The sequence below is a fragment of the Marmota monax genome, unplaced genomic scaffold (genome assembly GCF_021218885.2).
Source record: "Marmota monax isolate L192 unplaced genomic scaffold, Marmota_monax_Labrador192_F-V1.1 WCK01_AAM20220418_F8-fsc00043, whole genome shotgun sequence".
In the NCBI taxonomy this organism is placed as follows: domain Eukaryota; kingdom Metazoa; phylum Chordata; class Mammalia; order Rodentia; family Sciuridae; genus Marmota; species Marmota monax.
Window position 1 is genome coordinate 12856749 of NW_026691982.1, and position 20923 is coordinate 12877671.

At 42.1% G+C, this 20923-nt stretch overlaps 1 protein-coding gene, 1 non-coding gene and 1 pseudogene across 3 annotated transcripts in view; 1 reads left to right on the forward strand and 2 right to left on the reverse strand.

The window, feature by feature from the left end:
• The window catches only part of Mipep (mitochondrial intermediate peptidase), a 190796-nt gene that overhangs the window by 17037 nt on the left and 152836 nt on the right, over positions 1 to 20923 (reverse strand). The gene's annotated exons all lie outside the window — the stretch shown is intronic.
• Positions 1675 to 1781, reverse strand: LOC124095337 (U6 spliceosomal RNA). Its single transcript, XR_006852449.1, has one exon. It is a non-coding gene; the product is annotated as a U6 spliceosomal RNA (small nuclear RNA).
• On the forward strand, positions 10391 to 18398 carry LOC124094316 (malignant T-cell-amplified sequence 1-A-like; annotated as a pseudogene).

Consider the following 20923-nt stretch of genomic DNA (forward strand, 5'->3'; position numbering starts at 1 on the left):
GGTGACAAGCTGTCTGCTCCCTAGATCTAAGCTTTTCCTGGGAGGATTCTTTTACGGAAGGGAGTCAGCAAGCTCACTGCCTCTCACGGTAAGGGATGCCTTCCAATTTCACCTCAATCAGGAGTAAGGCTCATACTCTGGTTCTCCACCTGCCATTTCTTAATTGCTTTGGGTGAAGAGATGGGTGCTCCTTATCAGTTCTCTCAAAAACCCTCAGAATCATTTAGTGGAATACTTTGTTGCACTGTATGGCAAAAAAATAAAATAAAATAAAGTTTACAGGAAACAAAATATGTAATACATAACTGAGAAAATGGGGGATGGCAATATGCTGAGGTTCTCACTTATTTTTCATTTTCTAAATTCTTTACATAAATTTGTGTTGTTAAAAATAAAATAAAAATCCATATTTAATAAATTGTTTTCTCAGAGCAAAGCCTACCCTGAAGCCCTGGTCCTGGTCCTGGCTCCCATGTGACGTCAGTTTCCTCTGTATCCTCACCCCGCCTTCCACAGTTCTGCTACCTTCGTGTATATTATCAATGTTTGTTTAAATACCTCCTCATGCTAGATTGACAGTTCCTTGAGGAGGAGACCTAGCAGATTCATCCCTGTGACCACAGCCACCTGCATATTTGGTTCTCAACTGATGCCTGGCCAATGTGTAGATGAGCACAAGGACAAGCAACACTTTAATGAATGAGAGTCTCAAAAGGGCAGCAGCAGCAAAAATGGTGAGCAGCTCTTCAACGCTGAGGCAAGGACAGTGGGCCGGAAGTCCAAAAGTGAAATCAACCCTTCTTGGAGACATGATCTTCCCAAAGGGGCTTCTCTGCAGTTGGTTACCACCATCCTCTGGGGGCAGTTTAGGTGTTCCTCTGCCTTAAGGAAGCAAGTAGCCCAGTGAACTTCAGAGTTTCCTCCACATCTGACTCCAGGTTATGTGAGCCTCTGTTGCTCATTCTATAGATCAGGGCATGAGGCAAGCAAGCAGGGTGAGTTAAGATCTCTTTGGGACCCTGCAACCATTTGACTCCACTGCTCCCCCGGTCTGCAGGGCTGGAGGGCTTTGTCTCTAGTCCAAGAGCAGTTGCAGTGGAACCATCCAGTCTGTGGCCCCCGCCTCCACCAGCAGCCCAGGATGTTGGATCCTAGATTGATTTGCACCTTGAGCATCCTAACCACTGATGGTAGTCCTTGGGTGCTGGGAGATACTCTGATAGCATTATTGTAAGAAATCCACTGTTTTAATCAAGCTAGTTTAAGTTTGCATTCTATCATTTGTAATCAAGGGAATAAACACATAAAATGTTCCTTTTTTTTGTACCAGGGATTGAGCCCAGGGGCATTTAACCACTGAGCCACATCCCCAAATCTTTTCATTTTTTATTTTGAGACAGGGTTTTGCTAAGTTGCTTAGGGTCTCACTAAGTTTCTGAGGCTAGCCACATACTTGAGATCTTCCTGCATCAGCCTCCCAAGACAGTGGGATTACAGATATGTACCACTATGCCTGAGAAAGTTCATTTTTAAAATTGGTACATAATAATTATACAGAATACTGGGTCTCATTGTGGCATATTTACATGCACTTAACACAATTTGATCAATTTTAATCCCCAATTCCTCCTTTTGCCCTCCCTCCCTTCCTCCTCCGATTTCCTTCCTCTACCCTACTGGGTGGAAAGCTTCATGAAAATGAATGTAATCCTTGCACAAAGCCCATATTAATCTCCTTCGTATTGTTCCAATTTTAGTGTATGTGCTGCTGAGGCAAGCACCAAAGTTTCATGTTTTAAAAAAACCTGCAGAAAGAAATTACAGTGCAGAGCATGGTGGCACACACTTGTAATCCCAGCGGCTTGGGACACTGAGGCAGGAGGATGGAGAAATCAAAGCCAGCCTCAGCAAAAGCAAGGTGCTAAGCAATTCAGTGAGACCCTGTCTCTAAATAAAATACAAAATAGGGCTGGGGATGTGGCTCAGTGGTTCAGTGCCTGAGTTCAATCCCCTCCTCCCCGACAAAAAAAAAAAAAGAAGTTGAAGTTACAGTGGCAGAGTTATTTTGTATAACAAGAGTTTCAATTTTTGTTATTTTGTATAAGAATATTTCTATTTTCTGTGATAATATTTTATCTATCTCTGAAGATACAAAGACTAATAAAGAGTGGTTAAGAGGAAATTAAAGGAAAAGAGAGAGAAATAAGGATTGTGAGCATTAATATGAGCTTGGTACGTGAGAAAATTACAATTTCACAACAAAATGGAAATCTTTCATCAATTGGAAAAGCAAGAAGAAACACTTGCACTTCTATCAGACATTGCCTTTTGAAGCCTGTCACTCTGGTGAATAAGAAAAAAAAGTAAACATACCCGCCATGATCAGAAACAAAACTGTTATGGCAAAAGATCATGTAGCAAGAACTACAGGTTAATCTTCAATGAAGCAAGTTAATCTTCAATGAAGCTTAGATGAAGACACAGTCAGTGGGAATACCACATACCAGACACCAGAAGAGTTATGGGGTAAATAAAAATGAAAGGATGCAAGTCCTGGCCTCGATTTATTCATATATGAGTGGGGATATTAACATTGATATATAATTTTAGGTTTCCTTTTTTGAAAAAAAAAACAAGCCTGCATTTTTGAGGTATAATTCCTACAAAATTCACCTATGGTCTAATTTGATATCTTTTAATACTATATATATATATATTTTTTTTTTCAGAGCTGGAAATTGAACCCAGTGCCTTGCATGTTAGGCAAGTGCTCAACCCATTGAGCTTCCCCTCCAGCCCTACATTATTAACTTTAAAAAACTGTAGTAAGATACAGAAGACTTTCCCATTTTAACCGTTTTAAGTGTATAATTCAGTGACATTAATTACATTTGCATCATTGTGCAACCATCATGGCTATTTCTAGAACTTTTTCACTGTGTGAGACAGAAACCCTATGACCTCTAATTTTGCTAATTCAATCTGAAATACTCAATGATAGATGAACAGGAATAAATGAGCACGAACCAGAGAAACAATCATTCGGCACTAACTCTCTGGTTATACTGCCCCCATCTCCAGCCTCTGCTAATCTTTAATCCATTATTTGTCACTATATATTTGCTTATTCTAAATATTTCATGTTAAGTCGAACCATATAATATACATCCTTTGTGTCTGGTTAATTTCATTTGCATAATATTTTCAAGGTTTATCCATGGAATTCAGTACATGTGTCAGAATTCCATTCGTTTTATGGCTGAGTAATATTCCATTTTCTAAATACGCCACATTTGTGTGGTCCATCTGTTGCTGGACACTTCTCTCATAGGTTGTTTCTATCCTTTGGGCTATTGTGAAGAAAGCTTCATTGGATATTGGTTTAAAATATTTGAGTTCCTGCTGTCATTTTTTTGGCAGTAGGAGTGGAATTGCTGAGCTATAGGGTAATTTTATGTTTAGTTCTTTGAAGAATATAAAAAACTTATGTTCCTGGTGATGATATACTAGGTATTTGGATCAACTGTCCCATCAAAGACAATTTAAATCTGGATGAAATATGTCTCGAAGTATTATTAAAAGTATTCAAGAGCCAATCATGTAATATGAAACTGGTTGAGATCCTGGAAATAACAGAAGTTCAGAGTGAGCTTAGACACTCAGGTATCCTTAGCAAGTCCAGAAAGATAGTTAGCTATGAGATTGAACTGTTCTTCTGAAACCTCTGAGAACACAAGGATAAACCAAGGATGGAAAAAGAGAAGGGAAGGTATGAGACTGAGGACACAGTGAGGTCTATGTTTAACTGAAGACCCAGAAGACACAGACAGAAGCAGTATCTGAAGAGAGAGTGAAGGACCCAGAATTTTCCAAAACAGATGAAAAAAAAAATTGATCATGAACCCAAGGTATCTTAATAAATCCCAAATAGGTTAATTAATAAGTAATAAATGAGATAAACAAATCTTAGATATATCCTAATGAAACTACAAAAAAAGAGAAAAATCTTTAAAAGAGGCATAATGGGAGGGAATAAAAGCAGATTTTCGAAGAAGCAAGTTGTGGACTGACTGACAGTGTCCCAAGAGCAACAGTGGAAGCCAAGAGAAAGTGACATGTATAAAGTCAATGTAATGAAAGAAAACTTCTAACCTGGAACCTTATGCCCAGAAAAAAATATGCTTCAAAAATGGAATGAGAAAGTCTAATAATAAAACATTGGAAGAAATATAGATGTTCATAGATAAGCGAAAATAAAGATTTCATAGATAAGTGAAAACTGACAGCCTTTTCAGTAGAATGATATTAAAGAAAACTCTAGAGGCAACCTTCAAACACATGGCAAGTGAGAGGTGCAAGACAGAACAGAGTACTCAAAATGATAAATATGCTTGAATCTTAAAACCAACTATGTGGATATTAAAATATATAGTGACAAACATTATACATGATATAGCCTATATAATTTCTGTGTTATATTGTGACGAAAAATTTTACAGGAAAGAAAAGGTTTATTTTGGTTCATGGTTTCAGAGATTTCAATCTATGGTCATTTGGCCTGATGCTTTGGGTCTGTGGTGAGGCTGAATATTGTGGCGGTGAGTATGTGGTGGGGCAAAGCTGCGTATATGATGGCATCCTGGGAAACAAGAAAGATATCCCCTTCAAAGGCACATTCTGATTTCCTTACAGTAGGTCCCACCTCCTAAAATTTCCATCACCTCCCAATAACTCTACAGGATGAAGAACAAGTCTTCAATACATAGACTTTGAAGGGCACTCCAGATCCATATCGTAACATCTCACCCCTGGTCCTGAAGGTTTGTGTGCATCTCACAATGTAAAATGCATTTAGTCCATCTCCAGGAGTCCCTGAAGTCTAAACTGTTTCAACCTTGCTGAAAACTCCAACTTCAAAGTCTCCTCTAAGACAAAAAGCAAACTCTTAACTGCAAACTCCTATGAAATTAAAAGCAAGTTACATAATTCCAACATAAAATGGTGAGACAGTCACAGGGTAAACATTCCCATTCAAAAAGGGAAGAACAGGGACATAAAGGAGAGATGGGACCAAGCAGGGCAAACATTAAATCCTGTAGCTACATGTCTGACATCTTGGGTTCATGATGGCATGAAATGAGCTCCAAAAAGCCCTAGGTCTTGAGGGCTACAGCCCATGTGGCCCTCTCTCGGGCTGGCAGTCTTCACTGTCTGTGGCTTCACTCAGAAGGAATTGCACATGTCTTCCATCTCTGAATTCCTCTAGTCTCCATTGCAACTTCAGCTTTATTCTCAGAGATTTACAAATTGACTACTAAGGGACTTCTTGCAAGAACTTCAACTCTACCACACACTGCCTGAACCCTCAGACTTTCCTTTGAAATCCTGGTGGAAGTCTCTATGATCCTGTAACTCTTGAATTCTGCATACCTGCAAAACGAGCATTACATAGATAATGCCAGCTTCTGCTGCTGACTCAAACAGTAGCTGTGCCTGCTTGGACCAGAGCTGCAGCGGGCTCTGAGAGGCTGGCTGGATGACATGAGGAAACAACTCCCTACATGGAGCTGGGTGAATAGGGTGCTCTGGTACTCTTTTCTCAAAGCAAAGTCTTTGAAATGGGTTTACACTCCTATACCCTTGAACCTGTGATGGGTGGGTGGGTGGGGGTCTTGCTAAATACTGAAATGCACTCAAGCCATATTTTCTGTACACAAGTTTTTGCCAAAAGAACACAAATGGTATCAATTCCAATTCTCAGTAGAGTCCCCATTTCCATCTGAAACCTCATGAGCATGGCCTTTACTGTCTGCATTCCTATAAGAATAGGAGTAGTCTTCTTTTCCCATTAGAATTGCCCAGTAAGGTCTATGTACAGCATTCTAGGTGTTCTCCACCTGTATCTCCAAACTTCCAAATATCTCCCTCAAACCAATTTCAAAAGCTTATGAATCACATTGTCAAATATTTTCACAGCAACAACCTTTCATTTGGGTACCAATTTTCTGTGTTAGTTAGATTTCCATTGCTGTGACAAAATGCCTGAGACAACTTAAAGAAATGTTTATTTTGGCTCACTGTTTCAGAGGTTTCAGTTTATGGTCGCTTGATCCCATCACTTTGGGCCTATAAAAAGGCCCCATATCAGAGGGGAGAGCTTGTGACGAAGCAAAACTGCTCACATTATGGTGGTTGGGAAGCAAAAAAAAAGAGAAAAAGGGGATGGGGGTCCCAATATCCCCTTCAAAACTACATTCCCAATAACCTAACTTTCTTCCACTAGGGCTCAACCTCTAAAAGTTTCCACCACATCCCAATAATTTCACAGGTTGGTGGTCAGGTTGGTTGTAAAACATGAGAGTTTGAAGGAGACTCCAGAACCAAAGTATTATACCTCACATGTGTGAGGCACTGGGTTCAATTCTCAGCACTGCATATAAATAAGTGAATAAAATAAAGGTCCATCAACAACTAAAAAAAAAATTTAAAAAATACTTTTTTCAAACATACATTATATGCTTACAGTATTGACCATGCATATATAGAGCCATAAGGCTTCTATAAATTTCACAGGACTGAAACGACACAGAATATCTACTCTGACCACAATGCAATAAAGACTTACTTCTAAAGCATGCATTACACCATAGGAGATTATATTTTGAACTGAATGATAATGACGATGAAAACACTATGTGTTAAAATTTCTGAGATGCAATTAAAGCAGTTCTTAGAAGAAAATTTATAGTCTTAAAATTATATTTTGGAAAAGGAGCCTGAAAATTAAGTTATAAACCACATTCACCCGAGAATAAGAAAATAAGAACAAGAAAAATATAATGAAAGTTGAAGAAGAGAATAGATCTTAAATTAATAAAAATAGAACAGAACTAATAAAAAACTTTAAAAAGAGGTATTTTAACAATTAATTATATCACAGGGTCATAAAAAAGTAATATATATATGTATATATGTGTGTGTATATATATATATTTTTTCATGCACATAAACATATATGTATATATACACATATATAGGGAGAATTTGGTTTAATGTGAGTATTCAGGAAATGTTAATTACCTTCTTACTTTTATATAATACCACTAATGGAATTTATAAAAATATCATTCATTAGAGGTTTACTCTGCCCCATCTGATGTGCTAGGTACTTATATGCATTTTTCTATTAAATGCTCATTAACCTCTTCCTGGAAAAAAAATAATAAAAACAAATGTAAAAAGAGGACCAAAAAAGTCTAACATTTGGTAAATTTATTTTTTATTTTTGTCAGTACCAGGGATTGAACTCAGGGGCACTCAGCCACTGAGCCACATCCCCAGCCCTATTTTTGTATTTTATTTAGAGACAGGGTCTCACTGAGTTGCTTATCATTTTTACTGAGGTTGGCTTTGAACTTGCAATCCTCCTGCCTCAGTCTCCCAAGCCACTGAGATTACAAGAGTACATCACCATACCTAGCACAAGATTGATAAATTTATAATCAGACTACTCAAAAGAGAGAGAGAGAGAGAGAGATATTAACAACAACAACAATGTAGGTTTACACTAAGATCATTCACAGTCAGGGGGGGATTCTGACAAATCTTATAAAGCACAGGAATTATGAAAAAAATGAGGTAGGGAAGATGATTCAAAGTCTAGATGCTGACCACCAACAAAATTAATAAAAGGTCAGCACTGAGAGAGAGGCTGTGCACAGCCCAGGCACCTCCATGAGGCTGGAAGCCATGGAAGCGGATATCCAGAGTGCAGAGGACAGTGGGTGGCAGTGTTGGCCTGGGGGTACAGAAGCTGCTGTGGAGTGCTGGAGGAGATGTGCCCTGCCACAGCCTGGGGAGACCCTTCTGCCAGGTGTAATCCTTGAGTTTAGGTTCTTATTTTCATTTTCTTAAATGGAGCTGAAAATCTCCTTCTTCATGAGCTCAGGGCTCTTTTCTTTCGGGTCCCACTCTCTAGATCCCTTGGTGTTATGGTCTGAGCATTTGTGTTCCTCTGAAGTTAAAGTGTTAAAATCCTAAACTTCAGGATGATGGTGTTGGAGGTGGAACCTTAGGGATGAGATTAGTTCACAAGGGTGGACCCTCCAGGAATGAGGTAAGTGCCCTTACAAAGAAGGCCAGAGACAGCCTCACACCTTCTTCTGAGAAAACACACGAAGTTGCTATCCATGAACCAGAAAGGGGGCATTCACAAGACACTGAATCTAGAGGCACCTTGATCTTGGACTTCCTATTTTATTGTGAGCAATACATTTCTGTTTTTTATAAGCCACCCCGTGTATGGTATTTTGTATTACTACCCAGTGGACATCTTGCTTTAGTCTTCCATGAACCATACAGCATCTGCATTATGTTGCTACATTCACCTAGTTCCTATGCATTTGTGACTTAATTTGTATTATGAAACCGTGTAACAGAACAGAGGGTGCAGAGGATGGAGGTGAGGACATTCCCATGCTCTGCAGATCTTACAGAAGGAGAGACAGTGAACAATTTCTTTCCAGCACATTTGGTCTGCTCACTAGGGAAGATCTCCTAGGCTCCTTAGCTTCTAGGCTGAGCTTGGACACAAGAATCACTCTCCCAGGCCAGTTCTAATGTTCATCCAGAGGCCCAAGCTCCTCACAGTCAGCAAACCACCATCAACAGTTCTGAGTGTAACTGGGGCCTAGGCCTAAATCCTATGGGACACCCCTCAAGAATATTATCATCACCTTCGTCTCCCCTCCCTCTTCTGGCTGCCTCTACTTCTTATCTTCATTTCTCCTGTGGGGTAAATGGAAGTTAAATCCCTTAATGAATTTAGGCCTTAACAAGCAAGAACCAGGTACTGCTTTCTTTTCTTTTCTTTTTCACAAGAAAAAATTATATCTGGTTCATTTTTCTTCTGTTCTGTAACCAAGATGGGTATAAAGTCTGGCAGGAGATGTGCTTCTGTGGGTCTGGGATGGTCAAGAAGCTTCCCACAGAACTAGTACTCTATTTGCCAATATGGTAAGAGGAGGAGATGGAACTTTTTAAAGGCAGGGAAGACACACACATCTGAAGCTAGAGAAGAAGGAAAAGATAAAAGACACAGAAACCATAGGAAACTGGGAGTTCTTAGGCATTTTTGCCAAGGGCTGGTACCCATTAGTCACTTAAGAGAGTTAAGCAGTAAGGGACAACCAAGATAACTTAGAGAAGCTCTGGGAAATGTCTGCACTGTGTCCTAACAGCCGACATTTTCTCTCCCAAAGATCCTGGAGGAATAAATAGGGTCCCCAACAATGGCCTTCATTTTCCAAACAAAGTGAAAAGGTGCCTGAGCTAACCCAGCCTTCCTCCTGGACAGGACTCCCTTCTGAAGGATCCCTGAGGGATGCTCGGCAGCTCCTGATCAGGCATTTCCACTGTCAGCCGCTCAGATTTTTAGCAAGATATTCCTTATGCCGAGCAGACCCAGATAGTCTGCATGCCCTGGGTCACTGATAGAACCACACATACATCTGGCCACTCTTCCCACCATGGTGTTTTTCAGACTTCTGCAGAAGGCCAGCTTGCCTTCCTTTCTCTACTCTGTGTGATTCTTTTCAGCATGCTCATTCACTAGGGGTAAGGCTCTGCCATCTTTGGCTCCCTCTCCTGCATGAGTTCTGCTTTCTTCAAATCGGGGTTCTCTACAGAAACAGCATTAATTGGATGTATATGCTTTTTTATCTATCTCTATATAAAATATATAGATAAATAGAATAAGCATATAGATCTAGATATGTATTTATACATAATACACGAAATATATACATATACATTGTGTGTGTGTGTGTGTGTGTGTATACACAATGATCATCTTGAGAATGAGATTTGTTTTAAGGAACTGACTCAACAATTATGTGGATAATGGAGGCTGGCAATTCCAAAATCTTCAGGATTGACTGGCAGGTGGAAAACCAGGAGAGCCGACCATGCTGATGAAGCCCCAAGTCAGTATTCTTTAGGTGTCCCTCTTGCTCTGGAGGTGGGGGTAGAGTAAGTCCTTTGGTCTATGTTCTATTTAGGCCTGCAACTGATTGGATGAGGCTCACCCACATTCTGAGGTGGCAATCTGCTTTATTAAACTCTACCAACTTATACGTCAATTATAAATACCATAGAAACATCCAAAATAATATCTGACCACCATGGTACCCACCTATCTGGGTACCATGGTCCAGCCAAGTTGACACATAAAATTAACCATCACAATGTCTGTTTTAAAAATGTGGAGCTTCTGGATAACAACAACAGCTCCTATTGTCAGTGCTGGCCTTCGTTGTGTAAGGGGATCCCTGGACCCTTGCTAATTTAATTTCTTTCCTATTCCGGCCCTCCCTTCTTGTTGCCCCCTTGGATGGTGTTCAAGAAATTTGATGAAAAAGAAAATGTGTCCAACGGCATCCAGTTCAAAACATCATTTATTAAGGTCATTAAGAACCAATCAATAGGGCAATTTTCTTTTTTTTGGGGGGGGGAGGTGGGTAATTATTTATTTATTTATTTATTTATTTTCTTTTTTTTTATTTTTAATTTTTTATTGTGGGTTGTTCAAAACATTACAAATTTCTTGACATATCATATTCCACACTTTGATTCAAGTGGGTTATGAACTCCCACCTTCACCCCATACACAGATTGCAGAATCACATCAGTTACACATCCATTGATTTACATATTGCCATACTAGTGTCTGTTGTGCTCCGCTGCCTTTCCCATCCTCCACCCTCCCCCCTCCCCACCTCTCCCCTCCCCTCCCCTCCTCTCTCTCTACCCCCTCCACTGTATAACCCTGAGGGTCTCCTTCCATTACCGTGCAATTTCCCTTCTCTCTCCCTTTCCCTCCCACCTCTCATCCCTGTTAAATGTTAATCTTCTTCTCCTGCTCTTCGTCCCTACTCTGTTCTTAGTTACTTTCCTTATATCAAAGAAGACATTTGGCATTTGTTTTTTAGGGATTGGCTAGCTTCACTTAGCATAATCTGCTCTAATGCCATCCATTTCCCTGTAAATTCTATGATTTTGTCATTTTTTAATGCAAAGTAATACTCCATTGTGTATAAATGCCACGTTTTTTTTATCCATTCATCTATTGAAGGGCATCTAGGTTGGTTCCACAGTCTTGCTATTGTGAACTGTGCTGCTATGAACATCGATGTAGCAGTGTCCCTGTAGCATGCTCTTTTTAGGTCTTTAGGGAATAGACCAAGAAGGGGAATAGCTGGGTCAAATGGTGGCTCCATTCCCAGCTTTCCAAGAAATCTCCATACTGCTTTCCAAATTGGCTGCACCAATCTGCAGTCCCACCAGCAATGTACAAGTGTACCCTTTTCCCCACATCCTCGCCAGCACTTGTTGTTGTTTGACTTCCTAATGGCTGCCAATCTTACTGGAGTGAGATGGTATCTTAGGGTGGTTTTGATTTGCATTTCTCTGACAGCTAGAGATGTTGAGCATTTTTTCATGTACTTGTTGATTGACTGTATGTCCTCCTCTGAGAAGTGTCTGTTCAGGTCCTTGGCCCATTTGTTGATTGGGTTGTTTGTTCTCTTATTGTCTAATTTTTTGAGTTCTTTGTATACTCTGGATATTAGGGCTCTATCTGAAGTGTGAGGAGTAAAGATTTGTTCCCAGGGTGTAGGCTCCCTATTTACCTCTCTTATTGTTTCTTTCACTGAGAAAAAACTTTTTAGTTTGAGTAAGTCCCATTTGTTGATTCTAGTTATTAACTTTTGTGCTATGGGTGTCCTATTGAGGAATTTGGAGCCCGACCCCACCGACTGTAGATCGTAGCCAACTTTTTCTTCTATCAGACGCCGTGTCTCTGATTTGATATCAAGCTCCTTGATCCATTTTGAATTCACTTTTGTGCATGGCGAGAGAAAGGGATTCAGTTTCATTTTGTTGCATATGGATTTCCAGTTTTCCCAGCACCATTTGTTGAAGATGCTATCCTTCCTCCATTGCATGCTTTTAGCCCCTTTATCAAATATAAGATAGTAGTAGTTTTGTGGATTGGTTTCTGTGTCCTCTATTCTGTACCATTGGTCCACCCGCCTGTTTTGGTACCAGTACCATGCTGTTTTTGTTACTATTGCTCTGTAGAATAGTTTGAAGTCTGGTATCGCTATACTGCCTGATTCACACTTCTTGCTTAGCATTGTTTTTGCTATTCTGGGTCTTTTATTTTTCCATATGAATTTCATGATTGCTTTCTCTATTTCTACAAGAAATGCCGTTGGGATTTTGATTGGCATTGCATTAAACCTATAGAGAACTTTTGGTAATATCGCCATTTTGATGATGTTAGTTCTGCCTATCCATGAACAGGGTATATTTTTCCATCTTCTAAGATCTTCTTCTATTTCTCTCTTTAGGGTTCTGTAGTTTTCATTGTATAAGTCTTTCACCTCTTTTGTTAGGTTGATTCCCAAGTATTTTATTTTTTTTGAAGATATTTTGAATGGAGTGGTTGTCCTCATTTCCATTTCAGAGGATTTGTCGCTGATATACAGGAATGCCTTTGATTTATGCGTGTTGATTTTATATCCTGCCACTTTGCTGAATTCATTTATTAGCTCTAATAGTTTCTTTGTAGAGCCTTTTGGATCTGCTAGGTATAGAATCATATCATCTGCAAATAGTGATAATTTAAGTTCTTCTTTTCCTATTTTGATGCCTTTAATTTCTTTCGTCTGTCTAATTGCTCTGGCCAGTGTTTCGAGAACTATGTTGAAGAGAAGTGGAGAGAGAGGGCATCCCTGTCTTGTTCCAGATTTTAGAGGGAATGCCTTCAGTTTTTCTCCATTCAGAATGATGCTAGCCTGAGGCTTAGCATAGATTGCTTTTACAATATTGAGGTATGTTCCTGTTATCCCTAGTTTTTCTAGAGTTTTGAACATAAAGGGATGCTGTACTTTGTCGAATGCTTTTTCCGCATCTATCGAGATGATCATATGGTTCTTATTTTTAAGTCTATTGATGTGGTGAATAACATTTATTGATTTCCGTATATTGAACCAGCCTTGCATCCCAGGGATGAATCCTACTTGATCATGGTGTACAATTTTTTTGATATGTTTTTGTATCCGATTCTCCAGAATTTTATTGAGGATTTTTGCATCTAGGTTCATTAGAGATATTGGTCTGTAGTTTCCTTTCCTTGAAGTGTCTTTGTCTGGTTTAGGTATCAGGGTGATGTTGGCCTCATAGAATGAATTTGGAAGTTCTCCCTCCTTTTCTATTTCCTGAAGTAGCTTGAAAAGTATTGGTATTAGTTCTTCTTTAAAGGTTTTGTAAAATTCTGCTGTATACCCATCCGGTCCTGGGCTTTTCTTAGTTGGTAGTCTTTTTATGGTTTCTTCTATCTCCTCAATTGATATTGGTCTGTTTAGGTTGTGTATATCCTCCTGACTCAATCTGGGCAGATCATATGACTTAAGAAATTTATCTATGCCTTCACTATCTTCTAATTTATTGGAGTATAAGGATTCAAAATAGTTTTTGATTATCTTCTGTATTTCTGAATTGTCTGTTGTGATATTGCCTTTTTCATCCCGTATGCTAGTAATTTGAGTTCTCTCTCTTCTTCTCTTCGCTAGCATCGCTAATGGTCTGTCGATTTTGTTTATTTTTTCAAAGAACCAACTTTTAGTTTTGTCAATTTTTTCAATTGTTTCTTTTGTTTCGATTTCATTAATTTCAGCTCTGATTTTCATTATTTCTTGCCTTCTACTTCTTTTGCTGTTGTTTTGCTCTTCTTTTTCAAGGATTTTGAGATGAAGTATGAGATCATTTATTTGTTGGTTTTTTCTTTTTTTAAGGGATGAACTCCAAGCAATGAATTTTCCTCTTAGAACTGCTTTCAATGTGTCCCATAGATTCCGATATGTTGTGTCTGTGTTTTCATTTATCTCTAAGAATTTTTTAATTTCCTCCTTGATGTCTTCTATAACCCATTGATCATTCAGTAACCTATTGTTCATTCTCCAAGTGATTTATGCTTTTTCCTTCCTTCTTTTATGGTTGATTTTCCGTTTCATTCCATTATGATCAGATAAGATGCATGGTATTATCTCTACTCCTTTATATTGTCTAAGAGTTTCCCTGTGACATAATATATGATCTATTTTTGAGAAGGATCCATGTGCTGCTGAGAAAAAAGTGTAACTGCTTGATGTTGGGTGGTATACTCTATATATGTCAATTAGGTCTAGGTTATTAATAGTGTTATTGAGTTCTATAGTTTCCTTATTCAACTTTTGTTTGGAAGATCTGTCCAGTGGCGAGAGAGGTGTGTTGAAGTCTCCCATGATTATGGTATGGTGGTCTATTAGACTCTTGAACTTGAGAAGAGTTTGTTTGACGAACATAGCTGCACCATTGTTTGGGGCATAAATATTTATGATTGTTATGTCTTGTTGGTGTATGGTTCCCTTAAGCAGTATGTAGTGTCCCTCTTTATCCCTTTTGATTAACTTTGGCTTGAAATCTATTTTATTTGATATGAGTATAGACACTCCTGCTTGTTTCCGAAGTCCATATGAGTGATACGATTTTTCCCAACCTTTCACCTTCAGCCTATGTATGTCTTTTCCTATCAAATGCGTCTCCTGTAGGCAGCATATTGTTGGGTCTTGTTTTGTGATCCATTCTACTAGCCTGTGTCTCTTAATTGGTGAGTTTAAGCCATTAACATTTAGGGTTATTATTGAGATATGGGTTGTTCTTCCAGCCATATTTGTTTATTTATGTTACTAAACATGGTTTGTTTTCCTCTTTGATTATTTTTCCCCCCTTTACTGTCCTACCTCCCACTGTTGGTTTTCATTGTTATTTTCCATTTCCTCTTCCTGTAATGTTTTGCCAAGGATGTTTTGAAGAGATGGTTTTCTAGCTGCAAATTCTTTAAACTTTTGTTTATCATGGAAGGTTTTAATTTCATCTTCCATCCTGAAGCTTAATTTCGCTGGAAACACAATTCTTGGTTGGAACCCATTTTCTTTCAGTGTTTGAAATATGTTATTCCAGGATCTTCTAGCTTTCAGAGTCTGTGTTGAAAGATCAGCTGTTATCCTGATTGGCTTACCCCTAAATGTAATCTGCTTCCTTTCTCTTGTAGCTTTTAAAATTCTCTCCTTATTCTGTATGTTGGGCATCTTCATTATAATGTGTCTAGGTGTGGGTCTCTTATGATTTTGCACATTCGGCGTCCTGTAGGCTTCTAGGATTTGGGATTCTGTCTCATTCTTCAGGTCTGGGAAGTTTTCTCGTATTATTTCATTGAATAGATTGCTCATTCCTTTGGTTTGAAACTCTGTCCCTTCCTGTATCCCAATGACTCTTAAATTTGGTCTCTTAATGTTATCCCATATTTCTTGGATGTTCTGCTCATGGTTTCTTAACAGTCTTGCTGAGCTGTCTATGTTCTTTTCAAGTTGAAATACTTTATCTTCATTGTCTGATGTTCTATCTTCTAAGTGTTCTACTCTGCTGGTAGTATTCTCCATTGAGTTTTTAAGTTGGTTTATTGCTTCCTGCATTTCTAGGATTTCTGTTTGTTTGTTTTTTATAACATCTATCTCCCTGTATAGTTGATCCTTTGCTTCCTGGATTTGTTTGCGTAATTCATTGTCGAAGTGATCTTTCATTGTCTGATTTTGCTGTTTAATGTCTTCCTTGATACTCCAGATCATCTGAAGCATGTATATCCTGAATTCTTTATCTGACATTCCATCTGCTGCAGCTGTTACCTCTTCTAAAGTTGCGTTGACCTGCATTGCTTGTGGTCCTTTCTTTCCTTGTCTTTTCATACTGCTTGCGTATCTTTCCTGCAGGCGCGGGCGGCGGCTCTGCTCTCTCCTTATTCCAATTGGGGTGTCATGGCTACCACGCCGGCAGGTCACTGGGCCTGTTCTGGGCGCTGGCGGCGGCTCTGTTCTGCCCCTACTCCAATTGGGGTGACGAGTGTACCACGCCGGCAGGCCACCGGGCCTGATCCGCCAGTCGGTTGCAGGTTTGCCTACCCTGCAGGCGCGGGCGGCGGCTCTACTCTGCCCCTACTCCAAATGGGGTGACGTGTCTGTCGTACCGGCAGGCCACTGGGCCTGTCCCGCTGGTCGGTCGCAGATCTGCCCACCTTTCGGGCACGGGTGGAGGCTCTGCTCTGCCCCTACTCCAATTGGGGTGTTGTGACTACCCTGCCTGCAGGATGCTGGGCCTGTTCCTGGCACGGGCGGTGACTCTGCTCTGCCCCTACTCCAATTAGGGTGGTGTGTGTACCACGCCGGCAGGCTCCTGGGCCTGATCCGCCGGTCTGTTGCAGGTCTGCCTACCTTGGAGGCGCGGGCGGCGGATCTGCCCTGCCCCTCCTACCACGCCTGCGGACCCCTGGGCCTGATCTGCAGGTTGGTCACAGGTCTGCTCACCCTGCGGGCACGGGTGGCGGTTCCGCTCCGCCCCCACTCCAATTGGGGTCACGTGACCACCACACCGGCAGGGCCTGCCTGATCCGGGCTTGGGAGAAGGATCTGCTCTGCCCCTACTCCAGTTGGGGTGACGTGTGTACCACACTGGCAGGCCACTGGGCCTGACCCGCCAGGCTGTCACAGGTCTGTTTACCTTGCAAGCACGAACGGCGGCTCTGCCCTGCCCCTCCTACCTTGCCCATGTACCACTGGGTAGCGGGTCTGCCCACCTTGCGGGTGCGGGTGGCGGCTCCGCTCCGCCCCCTCTCCAATTGGGGTCACGCGGTCACCACGCTGGCGAGCCGCTGGGCCTGCTCCGGGCGCTGGCGGCGGCCCGGCTCCTCCCCTCTGGCTCGACAACAAATTGAGGAGACTCGGGTGTCTGTGCCTCACCCCCCCTACCAGGAGACCAACTGTTTATGTCGCCGCTGGTATTGATGAAGTTCTCTCCTCCACCGCTTTCTGATGACATCAGATCTCTGCCATGTTGGTATCCTATGCGAATGGCACATTTCGTTCCCCTTGCCGGGCAACCAAAGCAACGGGTGAGTCCTGACCGGCCCTCAGCAGGACCCGGACCGAGAAGCAGTTTCCGCGGGCTCCTAGCCCCGGGCCAGGGAAGTTCCGGGAGCCGGAACTCGGCCGCTCCGTGCTCGGTGTAAGCTCCTATAAGAGTAGGCTCCAAGAAGCAGTCCCCGCGGGCTCAGTTCCCGGAGCCGGAATTCGGCCGCTTAGTGCTTGGTGTATGCTCTGATAGGAGCAGGGTCCAAGAAGCAGCCTCCGCAGGCTCCGCAGCCCTGGGCCAGGGCGGTTCCTGGACGGTTCCGGGAGCCGGAACTCGGCCGCCCCGCGCTCGGTGTTCGCTCCGATAAGATCAGGTTCTAAGAAGCACCCAGGCACTGAACCCTAGCAATCTGTCTGCAAGCCGCAGGCGAATGGCAGCCTGAAATTACCTGTTCTATGGCTGAATGAGCTGCGGTCAGTCGAAAACAGGGATGGTGACGTCAGCTTTCCAACATGGTGGCTGCTGGCCTCCTCTGTGGTCTGACCGGTGTGGAGAACCGAGAGGGACCACTTCCTTCCCCCGTCTCGAACCCAGAATTCAGCCCTGAGTACGGTGCTTGCACGGCTGGCAGAAACTGCAGCGCTGTATCCCTGCGTCACTATCTCCTCATTTCCCGGCGTGCGCCACAGACTCTAGCCGCGGGGCGATTTGCTGAATAAGCAGTGTTACCCTCCGTGCGACAAACCTCTCGCGTTTGAGTCCCCGTAGCCGATCCTCGTGCGATGGAAATCCTTCCTCCAGGTTCCGGAGCACCCCACTATTGCTGGAAATTCCTAACAAGATAGCCTTTAGCCGTCCTGACTTGTCATACTCCCACACAGTGAAGCAGCACACGGGGGCAATGCACTCCCCTCGCCGCCATCTTCCTTCCCCCCGATAGGGCAATTTTCAAGTACTGAACTATGGCTTAATCAAATCATGCCTAAGAGTAAGCCTGTCAAAATAGTCCAATGCCATGAACATATAGAAATCTTTATAGTAAATGGAGAATCACTATTTTTGAAACAAGAATAAGGGCCTTTTTATCGAACCCTAAGTTTACTTCACAAATATCCTTTTATTCTGCCACACCAGCAGGTTGATAAAGGTGCCATCAAATTTGTACTCAGTGGAAGAAAATCAGGTATCCAGGCTTAACTTCTCCTGGAGCTAAGCTTTACCCTGCTGCAGGAGCTTCCACTGTTTCAATCACGACAGAAGGAAAAGAGCATGCTCTGTGTGTTGGAGTCATGATGATGTCTGCAGAAGACACTGAGAAAGTCAGCAAAGGCATTGGCATTGAAAATATCCATTATTTAAATGATGGGCTGTGGCATATGAAGACATACAAATGAGCCTCAGAAGGAATGCACTTGGGCTAAATACGGATATTGTGCTGTATCTGTGTGTGACAGCATGAAGACCTCTGTGGTTATGCTGAATAAATTCTACAGATGCTAAAAGAAGGAGGAGGAGGAGGAGGAGGAGGAGGAGGGGGAGGAGGAGAATGTGATGCACAGTACTGAACACAGCAAACTAGGTACACAAGTGTGAAGCTCTGTGAGGGTGAGTGGTGTGTGATACAGCACAAGTTTCCCATATCTCTGGGGCCACCCCTGCTGCCTCCACAGTGGACTGGTATGCTCCTTAGGGGCAGCTGACCATGTTATAAGCCATTCCATCTCTCCCCTTCCCGTTATCTTGAATAAGTTTCTTGAAAGAATATTCTATATTTATTGCTTCTATTTCCTCATCTTTCATTCTTCCTTTTCCTCTGGCTTCCTTTTCCACCCACCACTTCTTCAGTCCCACATTCAGTGGGAACTGTTGACTCAGTATCCTCCCTGACTCTCTGCAGCCTGGGTGCTACCCTATTCCACAGTGCAAAACCATCCCTGCCCTCGGCCAGCATCCTCCAATCCCTTCCAGCCTGTTCAGGTCAACAGTTTGCACCAATGGGCACTGGGCATTGCTGGGTGCTGAGGACAGAGGTCACGCAGACCAGGTTTCTCCATCATTTCTCTTAACTCTTTCTCTCTGCAGACCAACCCCTTTCATGGTTTAGAAGGAAAAGCAGAGACATAAACACAGCACAGGCACTCCTTCAAACAGACATTATCCACTTGCTAAATATGGAGTTCTATGATGTACAAGATACACTGTAAGGGACCCACCCACCAAAAGTTAGCATATGGCCTTTCACCTTAGGGAATGACATTCAGGAGGGCCTTTGGACAGGTTCACAGATAAGTACAATATAAAAGAGCAGAACAATGTGAGACCTTCTAAGAGGACTTAATTACAGGCCATGAGTCAAAGGAGGGAAATCTTCCTGTGACTTCAAGTAAGTGATGGGTGAACCTTGAAGGAAGAGCAAGACTGGAGTCTGTGGAGTAGGAGGGACCGTGCACTGTGGAGTAGGCAGAAGCAGCAGCTTGCAACAGAACACCTGAGGGAAATGAGGCCACTGTGCACAGGACCAGACCGTGGCCAGCCTTTAGTCTCATGCTGATCGCTGCAGGTATTTTCAAATGTTTAACAAGGACTCAGTGCGGGCTTTTGTGATGTGCTTGAGAAGGGTTCTCTGGGAGGGACTGAGCCAGTTCAGGTGACGGGTGATTCCACAATCAGAGGGAAGCGTGGAGAAAGGAGAGGAGGGAAGCTGGATGCAGTGGCCTGCACCTGTAGCCCTAGCTACCTGAGAGGCTGAGGCAGGTGCATCGCTTGAGCCCAGGAGTTCAAGACCAGCCTGGGCAACAGAGTGAGATCCATTTCAAAGAAACAAAACAAAAACATACGGAAAAAAAAAAAAGACAGGAAGAAGACAGAATTGGCAAGGATGAACAGGGCATCATTCATTTTGTAGGGGAAAATGAATGTAAAATAATCTTTCTAGTCTTGAGTCTCCCTGGTTCTTGCAGGCAATAATCATTTTTTTTAAAAAATTAGACCTCATGCTTTAAAGCAGTTTTATGTTCACAACAAAAATTGAGACAAAGGTACAGAGGTTTCCCACCTTTGCACAGACCCCCTCTTCCATCAATGTCCCCCATAAGAGTGGTGCATTGGCTAAAATCAACAAAACTATGTTGCCATGCCATAATCATCCAGGGTCCATAGTGTACATTAGTTTACACTCACTCTTGGTGGTGCACAGTCTATGGGTTTGGACAAATGACTTTGAATCCTTTGTTACTTCATCTTCCAAGAATAGACTTTGTGACTTCCAAATGAAGAAGGCAACTCCCTCAGCCTGGCACTGGAACCTTCCTTCCAGTGACTTCTCTCTCTATCACTTACTTCAAGTTCTCCCTCAATTGTCCTCTCAAATCCTTGTCCACTTGCAGCCTCACACCAAGATTCCCTGGGTTACTTAGCACCTACGGACTACACTATTGGTACCTGGAGAGCAAGACTCATGTTCAATTCATATCTGTAGCACCCAGTCTGGTGTTCAATAAATGAGCAGTAATTAATGCAGTCTCTGAACGAATAAACTAAATTGATCTACACATGAAGAGGTGAGAATAAAACAAACATCCGTGCTACAGGTGTCACACTTTGTATCTTACACATGTACGTGTATCCTCTAGTGAGGGCGGGGTTGTGTTCCACGGCTCCAGCTGGGGTTAATGCTGCTCTAGCACAGGAAGTCAACTAATGCCATCCTGAGTAAATCCCCTGGCCTTTGACTTCTCCTGAGCAACAAGGGCTTGCTGTGCATTCACATGTGATGTTTGAGGATCAAACCAAAGGATTTCTAGCCAACAGGGATAAGATTCTTATTCTTCCCTGTTCCTGCAATATTCATCACATTCGTGATTCATCACTCTGGAAGTTTGGTATCCATGTCGTTCTGGCTTTCTTTTTTTTCCAAGCT